Consider the following 25,552-nt stretch of genomic DNA (forward strand, 5'->3'; position numbering starts at 1 on the left):
CCGTCATTGTTCACAGTTAATAACCAATAACTTGAAAAGTGACAACAGAGGTGAAGGGCACTATTTAAGAGTAGATTGTTGCGTGTGGATGAGAATATTTTACCATGTTACAATGTTACAATGTCATTTAGCAGACGCTTTTATCCAAAGCGACGTACATACGAGAACAAGAACAACACAAGCAAAGAAATAGACAATAGGAAACAAGATCAGTACGGGTAACAAAGTGCTTCAAGTCCATTTGGATGCAGGTACTGCCAAGCAGTGTAAAGGCAATGCACAAAAATAAATAAGGATTTTATTTTATTTTTTATAGTAAAATAAGGAACATCTACAATGAAGCAACCAAACAATTTAAGACCTTCCATTATCATCATCAACAATTAACTTGCCATCCCCACAATAATTACTAAAGTACCAAGTGCTGGGTCACTCAAGAGCTGAACACAGATTCCCAGAGAATATCTTATAATACAGTTCAATTGAAGCTTAATTTTCATTTTCATAATGGTGGATGCTATACCCTCCCTTTTGCTCTCCACACAGACTGTTCCCTGCAAGATTCTAATGATTTTAAGTATACAGTAAAGTTAGCCAGTGTGTTTTTTTGGTCCAGAAATTGGGATGTTCCTGACTTTCATAGTGCAATTGGACTGGCCACAACCCAAAGACGAGCATGAGTAGTTGCTGGCTGCAGTGAAGGCCTGACAGAGCAATGGGGAAAATTCAAGTCCCTGATATCTGTAGGCTGAAAACTAACACTGCAAAGAGATTGCAAAACATTACATACAATATTGATGTTTTGAAGATGGTGATGATGAAGGAGACTATGCACAAATCCAGTCATAGTAAGGCTAAACATAGCAGCCAATGTCAAACATATACATAGTTCATACAAGGGGAGATTATTTACAAAGGAAACATACTCTAGTCTGTTTGTATGGCTCTGCTTGTAGGCCAACACAATGTAGAGTTTGAGAATACTCCCGTCTATCCTAACCTGCTGACTGAATAGACGATTGTCTGTCGAGGTTTCCTGCTCACATGTACAACAGAGTTCAATGACACCACACTGAGTCCTTATCTTCCCTAAACAGTGTCTCACATCAGGGTCATGCTAAGACAACTTTCATACTTCCACTCTCCCTAGCATGCATCTCGGGTATACACAGATATGCACATGGATGGGAGTGTGCACATCTGTGCATACAAAGACTTGTGACTACAGCCGCTCTGCATTCTGAATAAAAAGCACTGATTTTGACTGTTGAAGACAAAGCTGGGTGCATTTCTGGCTGGAGCTGCTAAACACAGAAATGTAAGCAGGCCCAATGCCACAGTGGTAACTGCCAAAGGCTGAACAGGCCACTACCAAGCCAAACCTTTGCGTGACTGGTTTCCCCGGCTTCATATATTCAGAGTTTGGGCATTCAGGGTCAGTTTCTGTAGTGAATGCTGATGTGGTTTTAGAAGTTGATCCTGATTTTTTTCAAGGTTTCCTAGATTTATCCAATGCCCCTCGAGCTAAATAACAGAAATTCTTTTGGTTGTAAAATTATTCAAAGTTTTGGTTGGACTTGAAGAAAATGCGGGTGTGTACTGTTGCATGCAAGGACTAGTCTTCTATGTAGGCATGTGTGTATCTCCCTTCAGACTGAGCTCAGTCTGACCATGCTGGTATATATCAAACATGAGCTTGATAGATGCTAAGTAAAGCTTGTGTTTCCCTCCCTTCCTTGAAACCCTGTGATGCGAGGGACTGTGTTTTGTTATCTTAACTCACTGGTTCAGATAATCCAGCTAATCATTAGCCTGAACCGTTAGAGGCAGGACAATGGAAGCAATGCACTGCACTTGATCTCACATAACTTGGACATGCTTTAGTGCTGTAAGGCTTCTCTTCAGGAATGTTAGACCTCAGAGATAGCAGAGAAATGCACTGATGTCACTTTTCACTGAAGAAAGTTCATACCTGTTGTTATATTATTCAAATCTGGTATCAGATATCACCAAGAACTGCTAGTTTAGTCATAGCATTTTGTTTGAAAATATCTTCCTAAAGGACCATTTCACCATTATTTGCGTGTGGGATAAAGAACCTTCTGATTGGGTGGCAGATGTGCTACCATTTTAGTACAAGGTCTCTTTTCTGCTAGTGTTAGTGCTTGTATTTTTAGGGTGCACTGCCCAATGACGGTTTATTGATTCTGACATTCTCACAATTTTGAACGTTATCGAAGGCAACAGTTAATTTGCTGGTTTACCCACTGCTAATTGATGCAGCTTTATGATACTTGAAACTCATGCGGGCAGTCTTATCTCATACACCTCAACACTTAATATCTGCTGCTTACATAGTCATAGGAATTTCTACACTTGTCGCCTTGAAAAACACTGACCCTGACGTGATTTGAACACGCAGCCTTCTGATCTGGAGTCAGACGCGCTACCGTTGCGCCACAAGGTCTGATTCCCACCAGGTTACAACTTCCAGATCACTCATGCCCTCATGTTACTGCCATGGCTTTTGGAAACTGCTCAGGAAACAGAAGTCAGAGTGGAAATATTTCTTGGTGCTAATGACTTTCTTGATTATTTAACTTTATGGCAACAGTGCACACTTTTTTAAAAACATTTTTTACTCAGCCCTATTAAAAATAAATCTTTAATTAATATATCAAGTAAACACACCATTGATTTATGCAACTCTGTAACACATGATGTGATATTCAGTTGTTGAAAACACAGCAGCACAGCAAGCCTTCATGATAACACAAATCACCATCTTACCCTCATTGAAAGTTTCAGCTCATCCACCCCAGAATTTGAATTTACTGTTGTATAAGTGGCCTTGAAAACCATTGACCCTGACGTGATTTGAACACGCAACCTTCTGATCTGGAGTCAGACGCGCTACCGTTGCGCCACAGGGTCAGATTCTCTAAAATTCACATGTGGTCATTTCGTCATTCTCTTAATTCACTTCCATGGTCGTCTTTTTGCTGGAGTTCGACTCTGGGTTTGATCCTTCCCTCAACTCGCACCTGTGTGATTGGGATAATGTCCAGAGAACAGATGTCATAGTGAAAATGTCTTGTGCTGTTAATTGGTTGTAATGAGTTTGTTTATCAATGAACCTCATGGCCAAGTGTTATGTAGATGTGCAATCTTAGTCTCTTTAAGAATAGTAACAAACACCTTAAAAGACTGTCCCTTATCTTCCTATTATTGCATGTTGATGTATTTCATACTCACATTCAAGCTCTGGGGGATTTTACAGAAATATGTTATTTTTTTAAGTTGCATGCCCTGTCAATTCATGCACAGACAATATGAATTTCAGTCAACATCGCTGATAGAAAAAAGGCATTGTTTTATTCAGTTGCACAGGAAACCTTAGTGACAGCGCAAACAACCATCCTACATATGCAAATATACCTCAGCTGTTAGTTTAAACCTTTACAGTAAGTGGCAAATAAACCATTGACCTTGATGTGATTTGGACACAACATTTTGATCTGGATTCAGATGCCCTTTGATTTCACCACTAGGTGTTTCTCCCAGCAGGTCATAGCTTCTGCTATGACCTCATGTCACTCCCCTGACACTGAAACAGTCCAGAATACAGAAGTGAAGTACAGCTATTCTGTGCTTTGAATTGGGGAAAATGACGTTCTTTTTACTTTAAAGGGCCATTTGAGAAACTAAACAAGACCGTCCTCTATGTGTGAGTGCAAGTGTATTAACATTGACAGTCTTGTTAGCCTGGATGTTTTAACAGGAATCTTTATATCTCGTCATGTCAATCTAATGTTAATTCATGCAACTTTACCAACCCAATATGAATATCAGTTATTATAGATATGGACTATAATACGGCAAGTGTCATTGACAGCACAAATGACCATCTTAGTTGTATGTACAGTCGACATGCAGCACTTTGATTACCTTCGTAGAAGGTTGTCTTGCTAACCATTGACCTTGACGTGATTTGAACACGCAGCCTTCTGATCTGGAGTCAGACGCGCTACCATTGCGCCACAAGGTCTGATTCTTATTTGCTTTTATCATCGGGTCATGTTATATCCATGACTTTGGGTAACTGTCCAAAAAGCAGAAGTCAAGGTGAAAGTATTTTTTGATGATAATGACTTTTTTTTATTGGTTTACTTCAGGACCAACTACACAAGGATTATCAGCTGTGGATGCAGGTGGACTATAATCCAACAGAGCAGCAAGTGTCATTGACAACATAAATGACAGTCTTTCTGATAGCTCATCACTTTGATTAGATTTTTTTGTAGTTTGTCCTGAAAACCATTGACCCTGACGTGATTTGAACACGCAACCTTCTGATCTGGAGTCAGACGCGCTACCATTGCGCCACAAGGTCAGGTTCTTACGCAGTTTTATCATTGGGTCATGTTACATTCATGACTTTGGGTAACTGTCCAAAAAGGAGAAGTCAAAGTGAAAGTATTTTTGATGATGACTTTTTTTATTGGTTTACTTCAGGACCAACTGCTCTACTCATGCCCCTTGGTCAGGAGTTCATCTGATGGATAAAAATTGTTTTTGTATTATACGAGCAACTGTTCAAGACCTTTAATTAATAGTTAATTTATGCAGCTTTGGAACACATGATTTAACTTTTAGTTAATGCAGGTGTGTTGGTGTTGGAAACAGACATGCTATATCATAGTAGCACAAGTCTTGGTGACCATATTGCTGTAAGAGTTTCATTTCAGCTACCTCAGAATTTGTAAGTAGTCTTTAAAACCACTGACCCTGACGTGATTTGAACACGCAACCTTCTGATCTGGAGTCAGACGCGCTACCATTGCGCCACAAGGTCCTCTCTTTTTGTGATTTAAACTGGAACTTTGATCCGACCCTTAACTCACTCCTGTGACTGGCTACTGATCAGAAAACAGATGTCAAAGTGAAAGTGTCTTGTGCTAAGACTAAGACTTTTTTTATCACCCTAAAACAACTGACATGTTACCTGAATGTCAACACAAGGATTATCAGCTGTGGATGCAGGTGGACTATAATCCAACAGAGCAGCAAGTGTCATTGACATTAGATTGTTTGTAGATTGTCCTGAAAACCATTGACCCTGACGTGATTTGAACACGCAGCCTTCTGATCTGGAGTCAGACGCGCTACCATTGCGCCACAAGGTCAGGTTCTTACGAAGTTTTATCATTGGGTCATGTTACATTCATGACTTTGGGTAACTGTCCAAAAAGGAGAAGTCAAAGTGAAAGTATTTTTGATGATGACTTTTTTTATTGGTTTACTTCAGGACCAACTACTCTACTCATGCCCCTTGGTCAGGAGTTCATCTGATGGATAAAAATTGTTTTTGTATTATTCGAACAACGGTTCAAGACCTTCAATTTTTTTTTGCTCTGTAACTGTATTCATGAATACATACTCGTTATGCTGGTTGCTAAACAGAAATCTTGAATTCACGTCAGGTAAATGCTTTGTTAATTTATGCAACTCTGGAACACATGATTCAATTTTAAATAATGCAGGTGTGTTGGTGTTGGAAACAGACATGCTATATCATCGTAGCACAAGTCTTGATGTCCATGTTACTGTATGAGTTTCACCTAGGCCACCTCAGAGTTTGTAAGCGGCCATGAAAACCGTTGACCTTGACGTGATTTGAACACACAACCTTCTGATCTGGAGTCAGACGCGCTACCGTTGCGCCACAAGGTCCTCTTTTTTTGTTATTTAAACTGGATGTTAGATCCAACCCATAACTCATTCTTAGTTTAATTGAATTTTTTTTTGCATCATTCCAACAACTGTTTAAACCTTCAGTTTTTGTCTGACTGTAGCGGTAGTTATGATGACATACTTGTCATGTGGGTTGTTTAAACAAAAATCTATCATTTATGCAACTCTGTAAGATGATCTCAATTTCATTTGATTCAGGCATTTTACACTTGTTGAGAGTTTCACCTCAGAATTTGTAAGTGGCCTTGTAAATCATTGACCCTGAAGTGATTTGAACACGCAACCTTCTGATCTGGAGTCAGACGCGCTACCGTTGCGCCACAAGGTCCTCTTTTAATCAAACTGGAAGTTTGATCTGACCCTTAACTCACTCCTGTGACTGGCTACTGACCAGAAAACAGATGTCAAAGTGAAAGTGCCTCGTGCTTAAACTAAGACTTTCTTTATCACTCTAAAACAACTGACATGTTAACCCAATGTGTATCAGCTGTAGATGCAAGTGGACTATAATCCCACAGCACAGCAAGTGTAATTGACAACACAAATGACAGTCTTAATTATAGTGCATCGCTTTGATTAGATTTTTTGTAGTTTGTCCTGAAAACCATTGACCTTGATGTGATTTGAACACGCAGCCTTCTGATCTGGAGTCAGACGCGCTACCATTGCGCCACAAGGTCTTATTCCTGCTAAGTTTTGTCATTGGGTCATGATACTTCCATGACTATAGAGAACTATCAAAAAAGCAGAAGTCAAAGTGAAATTATTTTTTGATGATAATGACTTTTTTTTATTGGTTTACTTGGGGATCAACTGCCCTACTCATGCCCCTTGGTTAGGAGTTTAATTATGACTTTTTTTTAGCATTATTCCACCAACTGTTTAAGACCTTTAATTTCTGACTGCCTGTAACTGTAGTCATGATTGCATCCTTGTCATGTGTGTTGTTTCAACAAAAATCTATAATTTATGCAACTCTGTCACATGATTTAAATTTCACTGGATTCAGGCAGGCATGGAGGAGCTGGAAACAGGCATTGAAGAACAGAAAGCCCATGTTACAGTTGTTGAGAGTTTCACCTCAGACAATTCAGAATTTGTAAGTGGCCTTGAAAACCATTGACCCTGACGTGATTTGAACACGCAACCTTCTGATCTGGAGTCAGACGCGCTACCGTTGCGCCACAAGGCCCTCATTCTTAGTTTTTTCAACTGGAAATTTGATCCATCCCTCAACTCACTCCTGTGACTGGCTTCTGTCCAGAAAACAGATGTCAAAGTGAAAGTGTCTTGTGCTAGGAATTAGTGATAAAACTTCCTTTATCACCAATGTCAATAAAATGAGTATCAGCTATGGTAGACAGGTTTTAACATATGCATTTGAAACAGGTGTACTGTAATACAACAGCACAGCAAGTGTCATTGACAACACAAATGACCATCTTACTCATGGTTACAGTTTTCACTAAACATTTTAATTTGGTTTAGTAATTTGTCTTGAAAACCGCTTACCCTGACGTGAATTGAACACGCAACCGTCTTATCTGGAGTCAGACGCGATACCGATGTGCCACAAGGTCCTCTTGCTTTATGATTTAAACTGGAAGTTTGATTTGACCCTTCACTCACTACTGTGACAGTCTACTGTCCAGAAAACAGATGTCAAAGTGAAAGTGCCTTGTGTTAAGACCAAGACTTTCTTTATCACTCTAAAACAACTGACATGTTAACCCATTATCAACAAAATGAGTATCAGCTGTAGATGCAGGTGGACTATAATCCAACAGCACAGCAAGTGTCATTGACAACTCAAATGACAGTCTTAGTTAAAGCTCATCACTTTGATTGGATTTTTTGTAGTTTGTCTTGAAAACCATTGACCTTGACGTGATTTGAACTTGATCTGGAGTCAGACGCGCTACCGTTGCGCCACAAGGTCCTCTTTTTTTTTTTTTTTTTAAACTGGGACTTTGATCAGACCCTCAACTCACACTTGTGACTGGCTTCTGTCCAGAAAACACGTCAAAGTGAAAGAGCCTTGTGCTAGGAGTTAGTGGTAAAACTTCCTTTAAAACCCTAAATCAACTGACATGTTAACTCAATGTCAACAAAATGAATACCAACTATGGTAGACAGGTTTTAACATATGCATTTGAAACAGGTGTACTATTATAGAACAGCACAGCAAGTGTCATTGACAACACAAATGACAGTCTCACTTATAGCCTATGACTTTGGTTAGATTTTTTTGTAGTTTGTCTTGAAAACCATTGACCCTGACGTGATTTGAACACGCAACCTTCTGATCTGGAGTCAGACGCGCTACCGTTGCGCCACAAGGTCCTGTCTCTGTTGAATCATGCTCCAAATTGAACCTGGAATAAAGTTCCTCCAATAAATTGAAAACTCGTCGAGACGTCTGTTTTTCTATGTGCTCTTCAGATGGTCCCAGTTCCTGCAGTCTTTCTTTTAACTTCAGAGCATTCATGAGCTGAAATCAGTCTGTGAAAGTTTTGTTGATTTGTATTGCTCTTTTCATCAACATTTTACACAGGTATATATAATATATAAATAATTTATGTTAATCAATTAGAACAGCTTCTTACTTTAATAACCTTGTAGGAAATTATAAACGACTTCTAGAAAACACTCTGCAAATACACTGAGTCTTCTAACTTTGCAAGTCATGGGTCAAAATTTCTCACTTAACATGTAAGTTCTCTCTTTCATTCATTCACCACAAACTGTTTGAACTTGCCCTGAAGTCACCCCCTTGACATTAGGAGACTGTCTGAAATACAGATTCCTTTCTAAATGCTATCTTCCGACAGTCAAGCAGAAAACTGAAAATATGTTGAAGTGATTAGTCACACATAGAAATGATTGCTTTCCGTTTAACTTGCTTGACCTTATGGCCAACTGCAGTTTCTCTACCTCTTGGCCAAATACTTAGAGCAGTAGACTGAAAACTGACATTTACTAATGATATACATATGAATGCAAAACTATTTATTTTCTCTTCATTATAAATAAATGACCCCTGCTATGATTTAAATATACCACATTTTTATTTGGAGGCAAGGCAAGACAGCTTTATTTGTATAGCGCATTTCATACACAAGGGCAACTCAATGTGTTACAATGTTACAATGTCATTTAGCAGACGCTTTTATGCAAAGCGACATACATACGAGAACAAGAACAACACAAGCAAAGATCTAGACAAGAGGAAACAAGATCCAAACGGGTAACAAAGTGCTTCAAGTCCATTTAGGTGCAGGTACTGCCAAGCAGTGTAAAGGCAATGTACAAAAGTAAATAAGGATTTTTTTTTTTTTTGTAAAATAAGGAACATCTACAATGAAGCAACCAAACCATTTAAGACTTTCCATTATCATCATCAACAATTAACATCACCACAACAATGACCAAAGTACCAAGTGCTGGGTCACTCCAGAGCTGAACACAGATTCCCAGAGTAGAGCAGGACAGTGCGAGTCAATTGTAGCTGGACAACATGGTCTGCCACTGGGGACAACAGTGGAGAACAGTCTAGCTAAGTGCATAGTGCTTCCTAAAGAGCTGGGTCTTTAGCTGTCTTTTGAAAGTAGAGAGGGACTCTGCAGATGGAATGGAGTTGGCCAGTTAATTCCACCATTTAGGGACAACAGAAGAGAAGAGTCGAGCTAGTGATTTTGAGGCCTTGTGTGCTGGAAGCACTAGGCGCTTTTCAGAGGCTGAGCGTAGCGGGCGAGAAGGGCAGTAGACCTGGATGAGGGGTTCCAGGTAAACTGGAGCGGTTTTGGTGACTGCTTTGTAAGTGATGATTAGAGTTTTGTATCTGATGCGAGCTGCAACTGGAAGCCAGTGTAGCGAAATGAGCAGGGGAGTGACATGAGCTGTCTTAGGCTGGTTGAAGACCAGACATGCTGCTGCGTTCTGGATCATTTGCAGAGGTTTGACTGTGCATGCAGGTGCTTTACATTAAAACATTAAAAGCATTGGAAGCATTCAGACAAGCATAAAATAACACAATTGAAATGACAAATATAATAAAACATAGAAAAGAAAAGGAAAATTAGAAATATATTAAAAGTGCATTTAAAATGTGCATTTAAAGCAAGTTAAAATAAGCTAAGATAGGAAGGCAGTGGCAAATAAGAAAGTCTTAATATTTGATTTAAAAGAGGTGAGAGTTGGAGCAGACCTACAGCTTTCAGGGAGTTTGTCACAGATATGTGGTGCATAATGACTAAACGCTGCTTCACCATGTTTCCTTCTGACTCTGAAGCAGACCAGTACCTGATGACCTCAGAGGTCCAGATGGTTCATGAAGTAGCAGCAGATCAGCAATGTATTTTGGGCATAAACCATCAGCAGGATTTTAAAGTCTATTCTCTGACAGACAGGAAGCCAGTGTAGGGATCTAAGAACTGGAGTGATGTGGTCTACTTTCTTGGTCCTTGTTAGGACTCGAGCAGCAGCATTCTGTATGAGCTGCAGTCATCTTGATGGACTTTTTAGGGAGTCCTGTAAAGACCCCGTTACAGTAGTCCAGTCTGCTAAAGATGAATGCATGGAGGAGTTTTTCTGCATCCTGCTGAGACATGAGTCCTTTAATCCTTGATATATTTTTAAGGTGATAGTAGGCTGACTTTGTAATTGTCTTAATGTGGCTGCTGAAATTAAGGTCTGAGTCTTTGACTACACCAAGGTTTCTGGCTTGGTTTGAGCATTTCATCTGTGCAGATTGGAGCTGAGCAGTAACCTTTAACCTTTGGAGTCAGAACCACTGTCACATTCTCAACAAGTCACAACGTCTACTCCAAGACTTCCATCTAGTCACTCTCATGATATTTTGGAGACTGTCTAGCAAATGGATCACTGCTCTTATTCGCTAAATTCCAATGTCCACCCTCGTTTTGGGTTTTTGCAAACCTTTAAAAGTCAGATAAGTCTTGACTTTCATATTTCTTAGGAAGAAATCTGACTGAAAAACTAAAACAGCTCTCTTTTTCCCCTCCCTCATACTAAAACCTACTTTATTTACATTAAGATTTGTCTTAAACTGCTCAGAACACTTTTTCAACATGTAAACATTTGTTAACATTTAATGAGGAACTTGCTTCACATTATGGTTTTATTGAAGCGGCACACAAAAAGGGTCATTATCATTTTATCTACCCAGCTTTTAATGATTTTCCTCTGGCGTCTTCTCTGCTGCAATTTTTTTTTTAACATTTCCATTTTTGTTCCTGCAGGTTGCTGCAGGTTTGATGTCTGTTGGTGGAGATTGGAGAAAATATAAATCATCTTCACCCTGTTCTGTCAAAACACCCTTAATGCAAAATTAACATTGCTCAGCTGCTGCTGCTGCTGCTGTTTGATCGGTTGAAGTTAGGACCACATAACCTGTATTTAATAGTGTAGAATGGAAAATGGAAAATGTAAGGAAGGTGACAAGCTGTTGAATCAAACATATTTCACGCAGACAGGGCACATATTATGTTTGCTAATGCTGCTAAGATGGAAAGGCACTTTCAGCCCAACATGTTTTAACAGTAAAGACTGTTTTGACAGCTTCCACTGTCCACACCTCACATGTCTTACCATGAAGGCCAATTTTTTCCTGCTATTCAAACACACACAGGCATTATTTTCCATTCTGTAGTTGTATAGACTCCTGTAGCTCTTCTTTTTGTGCAGGAGAAGCTCCCAAATCTGGCTCTGTGAGGAGTCAAAGCTTTTCCCAGAGTTTTATAGATTCCAGTTATAGTTACACAACCGTTTCTCAGAGGCAGAGCTGCTCCAGAGGCAGAAGTAATCGAATGGGGTTGCTTATAATTCAGTTGATGCAGAAAAGGTACCAACTTGAATGGGTTGATGTACATAATACAATTCCAGATGAGTGAGGGTGATTGTAGTGTATCAATTAGCAGAAAAGGACAAAGACAGGCTGTATGATCTAAGTTTCTATCTCTACTTCTACCATCTTCTGAAAGACTGCATATCAACATCTAGTTCGACCACAGACATCATTCCTGCCCTCAGAGCTGCCTGCCTATTTGCAAATCCAAAACTCCAGTGTACTCTTGTTTCCAAGCTGTAGGGCAATGGTTAACGGTTCATATGACATGCTTGACTGGCTGGCAACTTCACTGGTTGATGGAATGGACTGAAGTCAAAGTTGACCACAAAGCAAACCCAAGTCAAGTGGTCTCCATTAACGACCCAATTAGCTACGGTTCAGAGAGCTGAGCTGTATACTTGCTTTCCTGTACCATAAAGATGTGTCAATGCAGTCATTTGGATGAGACCAAATCAAAGCATGTTGGTGTTGTTTTGAGTACAGTAGCTTTCTGAAGTGCATGGAGTCGTTTCCCTCGTTTTTTCTCCTCCCATATCTCCGTGAGATGACAACTCTTGCCTCCAGCTGGATCCAACTGTGAGCAAGTTGTAGCAAAGGCCAACTATGTGGTTTGCGGTGTTTCGACATGCAGGCCACGCCAGTCCCTCTTGGGTGTGATCCACTGTTTTGTCAACAGCTTATTTCTGTGGCAAGGATTGCAGCAACAGAACAGATAGTTATTGGAGCGCAAGCTAGGTTTGTTTGTCAAAGAATTAAGAACAAGACCCCTGAATTACCGTCTTTCAGAGGGAGCACCTTGAAGGTTATTTTCTCATCATGTATGGATGAATGATGTTACAGGTGTTCTTCAAAAGTCCTGTCCTGTAGCAAGGATATTTGATACAGGTACACAATTATTTATTTAATGCCTCTTTAATCCTTAAATTATTCTTAATGCAGTGGCTTTACCTGTCCAAATCACTGACACCTTGAAAAAAGGTACATCAAAAATATGAAAAGCAAAATGGATTAAAAGAAGTTCAGAGCTAAAAAATCCTACAATGTTCTTCTTTACAAAAGCTACAATGGACCCTTTCAATCATAGATATTCAGGCTTCTCAATTCAAGCAAACCAAAGGTGGAACTAATAACCTTTAACGATGTGTCTGTTCCATATAAAGGTATCATTAAGTCATGACTAAGCCAGCATTCACAACAACAGGTCCAGAATAAGCCCACCCAAATGTTATGCTGCCTTTGATCCTTTTGTTTGTAACTTGTTATGAAAGAGTATACTTTTTTCAAAAGGCAATATTGGCATAAACAAGATTTTAAATGAGCTGACAGACAGGGTTAGCCTTCAAAAAAAGTTACTCCCTCATGTTGATACGGCTTGTGTTAAAGCAAACAAGCATCTTTGCAGATCCCTAGTCATTTCCTCACATTTGGGCTCTTTTCTCTCATACAAACACTGCACTTGTATTTGTCTGCGAGCTTGGTATTGGCTTTCTTGACCAGGCAGCTTCCTTGGTGCTTCCTGGTTTAACTGAAAAATAAGTGAGTAGGGAATTTTGTTCCTGTAACTGCTGGTGAGCTGCAGATACTAAAATGCTACTTTGAGATTCATGCAGTTCTTATTTACTGTATGTTTGCTTTTGTTAGTGTGAGAAACCTCTTTCTCACTCAAGCAGCAACCTTAAATGTTGGAAGTAGGAGCAAAAGCTAAGGTGCGGCAAACTGAAGTTCCTCAAGTGTCCACTTGAGACTGGCTCCAAGAGCACAGGAGACCCCCTTAACACCTATGCTAATACATCCATCTTTAAAGCAGAAACAAACATGACTTTTGTCTCTCCCTGTAAGACTGTTATCTCCCCCTGCATGAGTTTTGTCTCTCCTTGGCTGACTTTTGTCTCTCCTTGGCTGACTTTTGTCTGTCCTTACATGACTTTTGTCTCCCTGCATGACTTTTGTCTCTCCCTGCAAGACTATTATCTCTCCCTGCATGACTTTTGTCTCTCCTTGGCTGACTTTTGTCTCCCTGCATGACTTTTGTCTCTCCCTGCATGACTTTTGTCTCCCCTTACATGACTTTTGTCTCCCTGCATGACTATTGTCTCTCCCTTAATGACTTTCGTCTCTCACTGCATGTCTTTTGTCTCCCCTTACATGACTTTTGTCTCCCTGCATGACTTTTGTCTCTCCCTTAATAACTTTCGTCTCTCCCTGCATGACTTTTGTCTCCCCTTACATGACTTTTGTTTACCTGCATGACTTTTGTCTCTCCTTACATGACTTTTGTCTCTCCCTACATGACTTTTGTCTCTCCTGACATGACTTTTGTCTCTCCTTACATGACTTTGTCTCTCCCTACATGACTTTTGTCTCTCCCTGCATGACTGTTGTCTGTCCCTGCATGACTTTTGTCTCTCCTTACATGACTTCTGTCTCCCTGCATGACTTTTGTCTCTCCCTGCATGGCTTTTGTCTCTCCCTGCATGACTTTTGTCTCTCCCTACATGACTTTTGTCTCTCCTGACATGACTTTTGTCTCTCCCTGCATGACTTTTTTCCCTCCCTACATGACTTTCATCTCTCCCTGCATGACTATTGTGTCTCCCTGCATGACTTTTACCTCTCCCTGCATGACTTTTGTCTCTCCCTGCATGACTTTTGTCTCTCCTTACATGACTTTTTACTCTCCCTGCATGACTTTTGTCTTTCCTTTCATGCCTTTGGTCTCCCCCAGCATGAATTTTGTCTCTTCCTGCAAGACCTTTGTCTCTCCTTACATGACTTTGGTCTCTCCCTACGTGACTTTTTACTCCCCTTACATTACTTTTGTCTCTCTCTGCATGACCACTGTCCCTCCTTGCAAGACTTTTCTCTCCCTTCATTACTTTCTTTGCCTCTTCAAAAAAAAGAGGCTTTACCAATGTAACGTCTCTCCGTGAATCATACTGAAAAAAACTTTGCACAACTGTTTCATTGAACAGATGTTCATGAGAGGAGTAAGAGACAATCAAAACATGCAAATTGCAATGCACTGCTCCCCTTGATGAAGGTCTGGTACTGAAACATTGGAAATAAAAATATATTCTGCCAGTAAGTGTGCATGAGTTTGCATTTTTGATCCCTGAATATTCAAAACCCCATCTAAATGTCCAGCGCAAAAACCTTGCCAACAATTTGTATGAATAGTAATAAAACACAGCTCCAATACCAATACACTGATTTCATGCAAGAGACTCGCAGAACCTGAAGGGAAACTTTTTTTTTTATTATTTAAAATTATATACATCTAACATTCCCGTGGGAATAGAGTTTATGATGTTGTAAAAATGCTTCACTAAACAACAGTACCACTTAACATACTCAGTGTCTTGCCCAGTATCACTCAGCAGATGCTATGGTGTAAAAACAAACTTGAGTAATAACCCTCAGGCACAATGAAAGTCATTTTAAACACAGGGTGGGAAAAGAAATTACAATTTTTAATTGCTAATTGAGTTTAGTTGTTTTATAAACATTGGACATTTGATTGAACCATGTAAGATTTGGAGAAAGATTTATGGACATCATCAAAGCATCCCTGTGGTGTTGTCAGTTATTGGCTTTTGATTCCACTAATGCACTGTGGTTATTTCATCCCTCTATTGCAATGCACACACAGTCTTTTCTTCCCATTGATAAAGCAAATAAACACTGTGTAAAGTCAGTAGCTGCCTTTTGCTTCTGTCAAAGTACTGGCTCAATCTGTTTCATTTAAGACACAATGTTTTTAAGAGTAGTTTGGGTTGAATAATGCAAATTCAGCATCTGTGTGATATCCTTACTTATATACCAAGATATATGACACTAATATTATGCCTAAATACTGACTAGTAATTTGACTGTAGCAGTTAATTTATGCCTCGCTAACAAAGCCATCAACATGTTGAGGCTTTAAAACTTAATTGAATTATCTCATTCCAAAATGTTTTTCATCAGTTTGAATTTTTAACTGGGTTTGACTTCAGGACTTTTAGGCATTCATTATTCAGAGTTCATTCTCAGTGTGAGCTTAATTTTTTCATGCTGTTGATACAGCATTTCCCTGGATGCAGTTTAGCCTGATTATCTTACCAGGTGCCAAAAAGATGTGACTGAACCGCACATGTATTGATCAACTATAATTCTTTTCAAGAGCTGTTCCCCTCTGGTCTGGAGTCTATTATGCGGTCAGATTAAATCATTGTTATTCTGATGAGCTGAGTGCACTGTCCTCTGCCAAATCACTCAATGATTCCTCTTCGCTGTGATTAATATACTGACTTAACTTTCCTGTCTGTATTTGTACACTGAACACATACACAAATAGGGAACCGGTTGAGAACATTGGTGGCTTGTACCAGGAGTAGATCATGAACAAATGGTGCTTCAATCTGTCTAATGTTCAGCTTTAAAGCAGGGCTATCCATATGAACCAGTGGTTGGCCAAACAACTGACTTGTCACATCTGGCTAGTTAATTGTTCTAATAAAATAGTTTTGTCAACAAGTTGCATCTGTCTTTACCCTGTGCATTTTTGAACACTGGCCTCTGCTTCAAATCAATATGAGAAATGTGTCTGTCTGCCCCGCCCCTGAGTGTGAGTGTGTGTGTGAGGTGGAGAAGGCTCAATTGAGAGGAGACTTCAATATTTCATGTTAGATGGAAAAAAAAAACCTCAGTGAATCAGGCCTATCTTTATTTTACCTATCACATATGTTATAATAAGGGATGATCATTATCAGAACTATTTTGCTCTTCTTTATGTCTCTTGTGGGATTCTATCTTGACATTTGTAGCATACGCAAAAATATATATAGTAATGAAATGTACAGCTAATTGAACTGGGGTGGTCTTCTTCTCCTAATTAATAATACAGCCAATCGATCAATGCCCCTACAACATGTGGAGGATCTTTCATTATGAGACAGCTGTCACTGTTAACAGAGAAATTCTTCTCATTAACCTCAGTGATGTACCCGAGAGCTGTAACCTACAGATTTACATCAGGGGTCATGATTAAATGATCACATGCTCTTTCTCAGTCCCACTATCTCAGCACAGGGTGCATTAGATATCATAAAAAAAAAAAAGTTATTTGCACTGCCTAGGGAGTGCATTGAAAAAGGCTTCTTAACACTGTGTCAGTCATCTTGGGTTTACACTTACAACCTTGCCCACTAATAGCTATTTTTGGGACTCCAGATGTATCAAGTAATTTCAATTCTATTCAAAAAGAAATCATTAACTCTACCTCACTCCTGGCTAGACGCCGTTTACTTTTACACTGGAAGTCTCCCAACCCTCCATCTGTTGCACAGTGGTTGCAGGATACAGCCTCCTTTATAGAACTTGAAAAAATCAAATACACTCTAAGAGGAAACACTAACAAGTTCTTTCACAAATAACAACCCTTTCTTTCACATGTTAGAGATCTGAAGACTCTGCCGGACTAAGAGGTGTCTTATTTCTTTCATCATTGCTGTATTCCCAAATGTGTGTGCGTTAATTTCTCCTGCTGAGCTGGGCTGGGGAGAAAGGGGTTATTTTTCTTTATGAGTTCTGGGACTGGTATATTTATATTGTAAATGTGCAGGTGATTCTGCATTTATGGACCTCTACAGGTATATAATTATGCACGTGTGCACCTTGTTTCTCCTGTTAGGAGTGTAGCTTTCCCAGTCTCATTGTTGTGTTTATTCTTTTCTCTGTTTAAATTAAAAATATAAAAATAAAAGCTTGTACGCAAATTACAATGCCATCGAATTTCACTCAATAAACAGAACTGGAAAAAAAGAAAGAAAAAGGCTTGGATTTCCAAAGTGTATCAACTTCAAATAAAGTGAATTTAGATGACAAATGTTTCATTGCAACGTAAACATAAGAAACAAAAAAAAAAGTCAAACTCTCATGGCACTTCACCTTGGGGTGCTGTTTGTTTGAATGAATTTGTCTGTTTTTGTTTTTAAAACCTTCCCACCCAGACGCCCACTCAAACATCCAGACAGAGCTGTGAAATGGAAATGGCATGCTCAGAGCTGCAGGAGAACGGAAAATCCTTGATGTTTGAAGAGCTTAGACGCTGGCTGGACTGTGGGATATTGCACTCATTTGGACAGATTTATTTTGAACCAAGCAGGGCAGCATGAGCAGGGTGATAGGAAAAAAAGTTTACCGAAGTGGATTCCTCTCTTTGTGAAGTTAATGAACACTGGAGAAAAGGTTTTGGCAGGTTTTGTGCTCTGGAGCTTAAAGTATTTAAAATCAAAGTTAGGACTTCCCTTGCTGGGAGTTCATTGTTGTCTGTTCTCAGGGTGCGGATTCAAGAGTTTCTGTTGTGCAAGTATCCTAAAGTAGTCTGAGTTCAGACGATGTGGCTTAACTCTGATGAACAATCTTTAAGATTAGGGTTGTTATCCTGAGGAGTCGGGCCTAAAGTTTGCAGTTTCTTGAGGGTTCCCACTCAGCAGGCCTGTTTAGTGGAGAAGGATGTTTTCAGTTTGGACCTTCAGCTGAAAATCTCTGATACAGATTCATTATCAGCAGAGTCTCTTCCACAGCAAAATGAACAGAGCAGTTTTACATTCATAGTTGGTGTTCCTCCCATGCTTTGTGGCAGAGCTGGGGGGGTACAAGTGGATTTCAAGCTCACTGCACAGCGTGAAGAAATTATTTTTTCTTACTAAAATCCTACATTTGCTTGAATAATGTGCTTAAGCACAACTTAAATGCCTTTCTTTAAATTAAGAAAGTATTTAGATGGAAAACTAACAAATGTGCATTGTGTGGTTACAACATGAGACTCCTTCATGTTAATACTGGACTTTAGGGTGGGGTAGTTTTGCTGTAGTTTGTGTTTGCTGGTGCCATTTGTCCTGCTGTAACATAAAACACTACTGCTTGACCTTGGCTGCTGTGTCATTGTGTATGGTCTTTTCAGAAAGTGAATTTTCATTGCTGTTCAATCAGGACAATTATGTGATGGCAGCCCAAGGCTACTAAGTTCATCATGAGGAAAATAACTCTTTTTGTCATGTTGACTGAGATGCCTTTGATTTGAACTGACATGCACCAAGGAAAGCAACAACATGATGAATGGTTTGTTATTTGTCTTATGGACATCTTACAAGGAGAGACACATCAGGCTGACAAACAACACCCCAACATTGTGCTGCTACACGGATGACTCCATTAAAAAGGAGTATTTGACAGATTAGACTATTACTAGTCAATCTATGTTGTTTGACTGACGATGTCACGAGTCCAAAATTAAATCTGTTGTATCTTTTAATGATTTTGAGCACTTGATTCATTCTTTTATCTCAACCCGTTTGGACTACTTTAATGCACTTTACGCTGGCATTAACCAGGCCTCCCTCGCTCGCTTACAATTAGTCCAAACGCGGCTGCTCGCCTTTTAACAGGAACCCACAAGCATGAACATATCAGCCCCGTTCTCGCATCCCTCCACTGGCTCCCTGTCCATTTTAGAATAAAAATGTTTAAAATGTTCTTTCCTCTGGAACAGCAATAATGTTCCTGGGTCAATTTGACCTGGGGCAAATTCAATTATCCAAAATATCCCAATAAACGTTTTTTTAATTAAATTTTTAACTCCATTACCAACCCTTTAAATCAAGATTTAGTGCATTGGTGTTCTTTAATTCTCACAGATCATGGTTCAATGAGTATAACTCACTCGTTTTTCATTAAAATTAAAGTTAGAATTTTTTTAATGTACATTAGAAAGCCCTAAATATAAATACAATAGTTTTACATGACAAAGACTTTTATTCATTTATTTATTTTACATTTTTATTTTTTATTTTTTAATGAAGTGATGTTGATAAATTAACATGACTCTTTTTGTCACATGCTGCCCAGATTTTTATGCTGCATTTAGCTGGTTTGGAAGGTATATATTACCTAAAATAGACTTTTAAAAGGGTCAATTTGACCCGCAACATAACAGGAGGGTTAACGTTTGTTTTTAAGTCACTACATGGTCTGGCACCTCAGTATATCTCTGACCTCATACACATCTATGCCCCCTCCAGAGCACTGAGGTCTGCTGATCAGATGCGTCTCGTTGTCGTGCCAAAAAGCCGACAAAAGACGAGGGGTGACTGAGCTTTTTCAGTGGTGGCTCCTAAACTGTGGAATGAGCTACCCACCCAAGTCAAAATGGCCCCCACCCTGGATACTTTTAAATCGCGTCTTAAAACTAATTTTTACTCCCTGGCTTTTAATACAGCATGAGAGTTTATGTTGGTCTCAGTTTGCCTGGTGCAGAGCATGGGCAGGGCATCTATTCTTTCTCCTCTCTTGAGTATTCAGTGTATTCAGACCAATAGAAGCAAAGATGCTGCAGTTACGTGAAAGAGAAAATAAACCAGCTACAAGATCATCCCAAAGTACTTCGATGTTAGCCCATGGATGGACTGAAAAACTACAAGTTTCAATTTTCATCTTTGCATGATGCTGTTTTTCTGCCTCCGAGTCCTTAATTCTGTTTATCTGTTTTAGAGATTTTGCCCGGAGAGTTTCACTGATGAATATGTAAAGTTCTGGATGTATCTGGGCAGAGTAATTTCCTGCCCAGACATTTTTTTTTGGTCACAGAACATGTTGTGGTATGATTAGTTGTTGCTTTGACCATGGAATTAGGTCATTCAGTGCAGACTAAGGAAGTGCGACTGAGGGACATGGGAACAATTTGAATGTGAAATCAGGGTCACAGTAGCTTCATGTGTTTGCCCTTCAAACAGGATTATCTTAGATTTAACTTTAAGCTCAGATTTTACACTGTGGTTACCATTATACAAGTTGTCCCCCTGACTTTTATGTCATATTAAAACACTTTTCAGACACTTACCCTTGGTGAAAATAATTACGAGAGACTTTGAACTCACTTCAAGATTTCACTGTTGGTTTTCGTGTAGCTGCTGGGGTTAGAGCTAGAGTACATTGATAACAGATGGGTTTCGGCTCGTCTGTTTTCAGAGGCGGCCAGGATGCTGAGCTGTCACTGACAGGCCAACCATCTCACACCCTATAATTAGGGATCAGTAATTACTGAGGGCAGGAGACGGCCTGCAAATAGCATCTGCCTCCTGCAAATAGATCATCATATCTTCAACACATGTGGCAAAAAGATGGAGACCAGAATTCATAGCTGCTGATTTAGCAGTCTTTGGGTGAAGGAATGCAAATGAAGCTCCTGAATGTGATTTTAAATTGTCTTTACAAATAAGGGAATATGTTTTATACTGAGAGGCTGGAAGGTTTTATTAAGGATGATTGAAGCTGTCAGGAATAGGGATGGGGGGACTTTCTGTCCTTCTTCAAAAATGACTCATGTGACAGGAACCCCTTGAACATGACATATAACTAAGAATTTAAAAAATTGCTGATGTTTTAGTAACTGTTGTCTAATTGTCGTTTTCCTGACCCAGCCCTGAATGCACCTCATTTGTTTGGCAAGCTAGCTTTTTATCCTGCCAATTTTAATATGTATTTCGACACTTTTGTTCTATTTTTACTGATAAGACTTGCTGCAAAGCTTGGGTGTGTTTACCACAGCTGCTTTGAGTGAAGGAGGAGCATGACTGTCCTGCAGCAGCAGCTTGTACAGAGTTTTAGCAACCTGAGACAGTCAAAGGTTCTGCTTTTTTGGTGTTACTTGATGCACAATGCTGATGTGCTTGGCCATTACTGTTTTCTTCCCACCCTTGCAATAAATTATTATGCCACATACATTGGTTATTTAAAAGCTTTACTGGACAATCTGTGTATGTTAGTGCACTAGTGATTTGATTTCTATGACCTGACTCGACTTGAGATAACGTTACATCATAGAGCCCAAGGCATTCGATAGAGGAACCGGTAAGCTCAAACGTCATTGGTTTTTAGGTTTTCGAGAAATGTGGAACCGGGTCTTTAATTGAATCAGGTTTTGATCCCTATACCTAATCAGGAAAATTTCCTGTTTTTCATGGGGAAATCATTGTAAGCCTGCAGGGTACTGAGGTAGCTATTGCTTTATTTGTAAACTAACAACAACAAAAGTTGACCATGGATCAATGCTCTGAATGTCTACTGCGCATGTGTTCGTAGTGTTTCAATCAGGGTTGTTTCTAGCAGGTCCATGTCTTTTCCTGAGTGAAAGTTGAAGTAGCCAGACGGTTTGTTAGTTTGTATCAGGATTTAGTTTTCTGATGAACTTCTTGAATCCATCATTTTTGATGGTGCTAACAGGAAGCAGGTCTTTTGTGTAAAATTAGATTTTTATGAAGTTTTAGTTTGTAGATTCAGATTGAGGTTATTTCCATAATTTGATTTACATTTACAAGAAATATGTATATATATATATATGTGTAAATATGTATACTGTTTATAAGTTTATGGAGTATTGTTTTGAGTTGAGCTCTCCCCTTTGAGATTACTAAGGGTTACAGGTAGAGTGATATTGTGTCCCACAGTGCAGTGAATGCATCACAGTCGTTCAGGGTTTCGGTGTACTACGGTCGCGGTGAACATTAAACGTGTTTGAAATGCACAGCAGAAGTTGTCTCTGTGCTCTGCATTTACCCACATCCTGAAAGTACATTTAATGAAGTGTATTAAATTAGTAGTTCATGCAGAGTCAGCACAGTGTCAGACTAACCACTCTGCTTTGAGCTGCTAAGTTTTGAGTTTTCTTCAGCGTCGCTGTCCCTCGTCTCAACTGTGTTTACATCCTGCTCCGAACATCTTTAAGCCGTCTTCTTCCTCTGTCAAATGTTGGGTGGCAACTAGCGTTTAAGGCTCATTAGTGCCCCCTCCATTTTTAGTGGCCGGGGGTTGTAATTACATGTTTATTTATATTAAATTTTTATTGAAAATGTTTTATATTTATATCAAGAAACACTATATCGCGATAATTATCGTTATCGAATTATCGCCCAGCACTAATTGGTAGTAGAGCCCTTATGTAGGAATGACCGCAGTATCTGGCCTTTCAGCAAAGTTATTCAGCGCACAAGAACAGTAAAAGCAGGCAAAGACAATTCCTTTCTTACCACAAGCAAAACTTACAAGGTTGGAAGAGCAGGCCACAAGGGAAGAACCAAAATGCAGATGGAACTTGACAGACAGTTGTAATTAAATGATACATTGTGGAAAAGATAAAGGCAGGTAGTGGTATGAGGACATGCCAGTCAGTCACAGGATACAATGAGCTAGATAGGTTGAACAGTTACAAATGAAGTGGTCCAATGTCTTATGGTTTGGTATGTGGAGTTATGTCATCTCACACACGTTCAGGACACATCAAGTCTTGGTAGTTGTTTTAGGCACCAGCCTCACGAGGTGACTCAACAGTTTGCATGTTGCTACTTGTTCTTTAATGTCTGTCTGGTGAGTCTTAACTGAAGAGTGACATTAGATCATTGTCAGAGGGGAACTTTTAAAATCAGTGGAGCATCCTGTAATGGTATAACATACAGTATATTTGATATTTCTGCTTGAGGTTTTGCTGGGCTTTGTTTTTACATCTGTGCTCCTGGAGAAAGTGACTGGTACTATCAGACCCTGGTCGATCCTGTGTGCAGAAGGCTGACTGGCAGAGGGTGTTGGGTATCTCAGATCACATTACACCACAGAGACAAAAACAAGACCTCTGGGGTCTTTGTATGTGCAAACATGTGCACCAACACATTTGAATGGCTTTCTACAATTCTGTTTAAACGTCCTCCATCTGCTTCCTTACAGTTTGTGTTTGTTTTTGATTTGGCATTTGTAAATAGCGTCCTGGAGAGAGAGAGAAAGAGAGAGAGAAGAGAGAGAGAGAGAGAGTGTGTGTGTGTGTGTGTGTGTGTGTGTGTGTGTTTCCATGTATGAGCTCACTGTCAGGCTTAGGTGAAGGATCTGGTTGAGCTGGTTTCTTTAACCCTCTGTCTGTCAACCCAATAGATTTCCAAGTAACCCTCCTCTTTACAAATGACAGAGAGCCCCAAGGCACTTAAACCTTCATCACCTCCTTTCAGGCTGTTGCCTGCAGTGTTCTCAGGATAGAGTCCAACCTGCAAACTTCAGTCCTCGACTGATCCAGGGCCAAATTTGCGGTCTTCCTTAGACAGTCATTGTGAGCCAAAACAAAAAACAAATCCACTCTCTTCAGTCCAACTTTGTAGTCAGAGCTTTCACCACATATTGATCACTGTGCCAGTCAGACTGGCTAAAACTCTCATTTGGAAGATTAGCTTTAGCATTACATCAGTCATGTGCAATCATCAGCTTAGTTTCACAGAAAAGACTCTTCAAAGTTTGCGCAGTGAGCACTTGTAGTTAAGTTCCCTTGACCTTGACATAATTTGAGCTCACAACATTATGCACTGCAGTCAGAGCCTCCACTCTTTTCCCAGATAATCTGACTTTGTCCAGGTCTGTCATTCAGCAGCTGTGGATTATAATAGAATGACAGCACATTATAGTGTCATTTTAAAGCAAACCAGATGCACTGAGTCAGGGTGTTTGGTTTCTACAAGGACAAGAATTGATTTTAAAATACACTGCATTGGTTTGTGTTCAGCATCATGGTCTGTTTCAGAGGTAATCCCATACCATCACTTGAGCTTCGTCTGCTCTGAAATATCTGGATCGATGCAAAAACCTCAGACTTGTCTGCCACAACTTCCACACCGTCCTCTGCACCTCTGCTCTCTTTATACTTCTGCATTCATCTGTTCTTGACATCCAAATAACACTTCAGAAATGCTGTATCCAGACATGATCCCTACATTAGATTATACTACACAATGCTGAAAGTTGAAGCAGCAATTATGATTGGCTTTTACTGTAGCTTTGCACCAAACTGAGCTAGATTTTGGCTCTTTAAAGCTGCAACAAGCTAAATTCTGTTGTTTTCTGCATTAAACTATCATTTAAAATGATTGTTTGTCGTCATGTACTGGCATTGTGTGCAAACCCTCTGTTTCTTTGTATAAGTTAGTTTCTATGGAACTTTTCCTTTATTAGATAGGACAGCTGAAGAGAGACAGGACATGGGACAGAGAGAGAGAGGGATGAGATACAGCAAAGGGTTGGTAGACAAAGCAGTCACCACTGCGAGGAGGACTTGAAATAACTGTTTGTAACTAATTCACTGGCCGAAACCTCCATATCACCAGCTCAGTGTAAGTCAACATTGTTTAAAGTATGAGGAAGTGGTAGAAAATGGTGTTTAGGGCTAATGATATATTGTTTGATCATTGCAGTTGTGATCTGTGCATGCCCAACATGTGTAATGTCAGATATATGAACTGAAACATGTCATGCTGTGACCAGTTTCTCGTTTTCCAGGATTATTGTCCAGTAAAAGTCTGTCCAATATCACTGTAATACAGCCACTCACTTCATCACACGGGGAACTCTGTGCATGCAGACTTTGTGTGTGATGTGACTGCAACATTAAAACATACATGCAATGTTGTGAGCACACAGAGTTTATACTTTTGGTGTCTGCACCTATAGTGCATGTACAGTGTAGGGTTGGGCATTTAAAGCAAAAATTATATTCGATAGTCACCGCTAACTATTCACAGTTTATTTGAATGGTCCCCCCCCCCCCCCCTGCAGATATAAGGAAAGAGAGACTAATTTAAAGCTGGGGTTGGTAGTCTCGGAAAACTAGCATGAATTTGAATGTAGCATGTCCTCATGACTCCTTCTAACCCCTCCCCTCCTCCCTCAGAGCTCCTCCAAAACGACGCAACCCCCCCCCCCCCCCCCCCGCTCACATGCACGAGCGCCGCTGACTTGTGACCATATGATGGTGACTGATTCAAAACCGGTTTTCACCAAAACATTATCATAGTGAAAGTTAAAAAAAACAAATAAATATGGCTGCTGTTAGTACTCACAACTGTCATTCTAGCATTATCC

The 25,552-nt window shown here is 39.7% G+C and overlaps 1 protein-coding gene and 11 non-coding genes across 13 annotated transcripts in view; 1 reads left to right on the top strand and 11 right to left on the bottom strand.

Annotated features, from left to right (window-relative positions):
• The window catches only part of LOC117828608 (partitioning defective 3 homolog), a 465,785-nt gene that overhangs the window by 7,635 nt on the left and 432,598 nt on the right, over window positions 1-25,552 (top strand). The window lies entirely within an intron of this gene.
• trnaw-cca lies at window positions 2,396-2,467 on the bottom strand. Its single transcript has one exon. It is a non-coding gene; the product is annotated as a tRNA-Trp (tRNA).
• On the bottom strand, window positions 2,863-2,934 carry trnaw-cca. The gene has a single exon. It is a non-coding gene; the product is annotated as a tRNA-Trp (tRNA).
• trnaw-cca lies at window positions 3,977-4,048 on the bottom strand. The gene has a single exon. It is a non-coding gene; the product is annotated as a tRNA-Trp (tRNA).
• Window positions 4,322-4,393, bottom strand: trnaw-cca. Its single transcript has one exon. It is a non-coding gene; the product is annotated as a tRNA-Trp (tRNA).
• On the bottom strand, window positions 4,784-4,855 carry trnaw-cca. Its single transcript has one exon. It is a non-coding gene; the product is annotated as a tRNA-Trp (tRNA).
• On the bottom strand, window positions 5,115-5,186 carry trnaw-cca. Its single transcript has one exon. It is a non-coding gene; the product is annotated as a tRNA-Trp (tRNA).
• Window positions 5,662-5,733, bottom strand: trnaw-cca. Its single transcript has one exon. It is a non-coding gene; the product is annotated as a tRNA-Trp (tRNA).
• Window positions 6,011-6,082, bottom strand: trnaw-cca. The gene has a single exon. It is a non-coding gene; the product is annotated as a tRNA-Trp (tRNA).
• trnaw-cca lies at window positions 6,363-6,434 on the bottom strand. The gene has a single exon. It is a non-coding gene; the product is annotated as a tRNA-Trp (tRNA).
• On the bottom strand, window positions 6,875-6,946 carry trnaw-cca. The gene has a single exon. It is a non-coding gene; the product is annotated as a tRNA-Trp (tRNA).
• trnaw-cca lies at window positions 8,026-8,097 on the bottom strand. The gene has a single exon. It is a non-coding gene; the product is annotated as a tRNA-Trp (tRNA).

The sequence above is a fragment of the Notolabrus celidotus genome, chromosome 17 (assembly GCF_009762535.1).
Source record: "Notolabrus celidotus isolate fNotCel1 chromosome 17, fNotCel1.pri, whole genome shotgun sequence".
Lineage (NCBI taxonomy): Eukaryota > Metazoa > Chordata > Actinopteri > Labriformes > Labridae > Notolabrus > Notolabrus celidotus.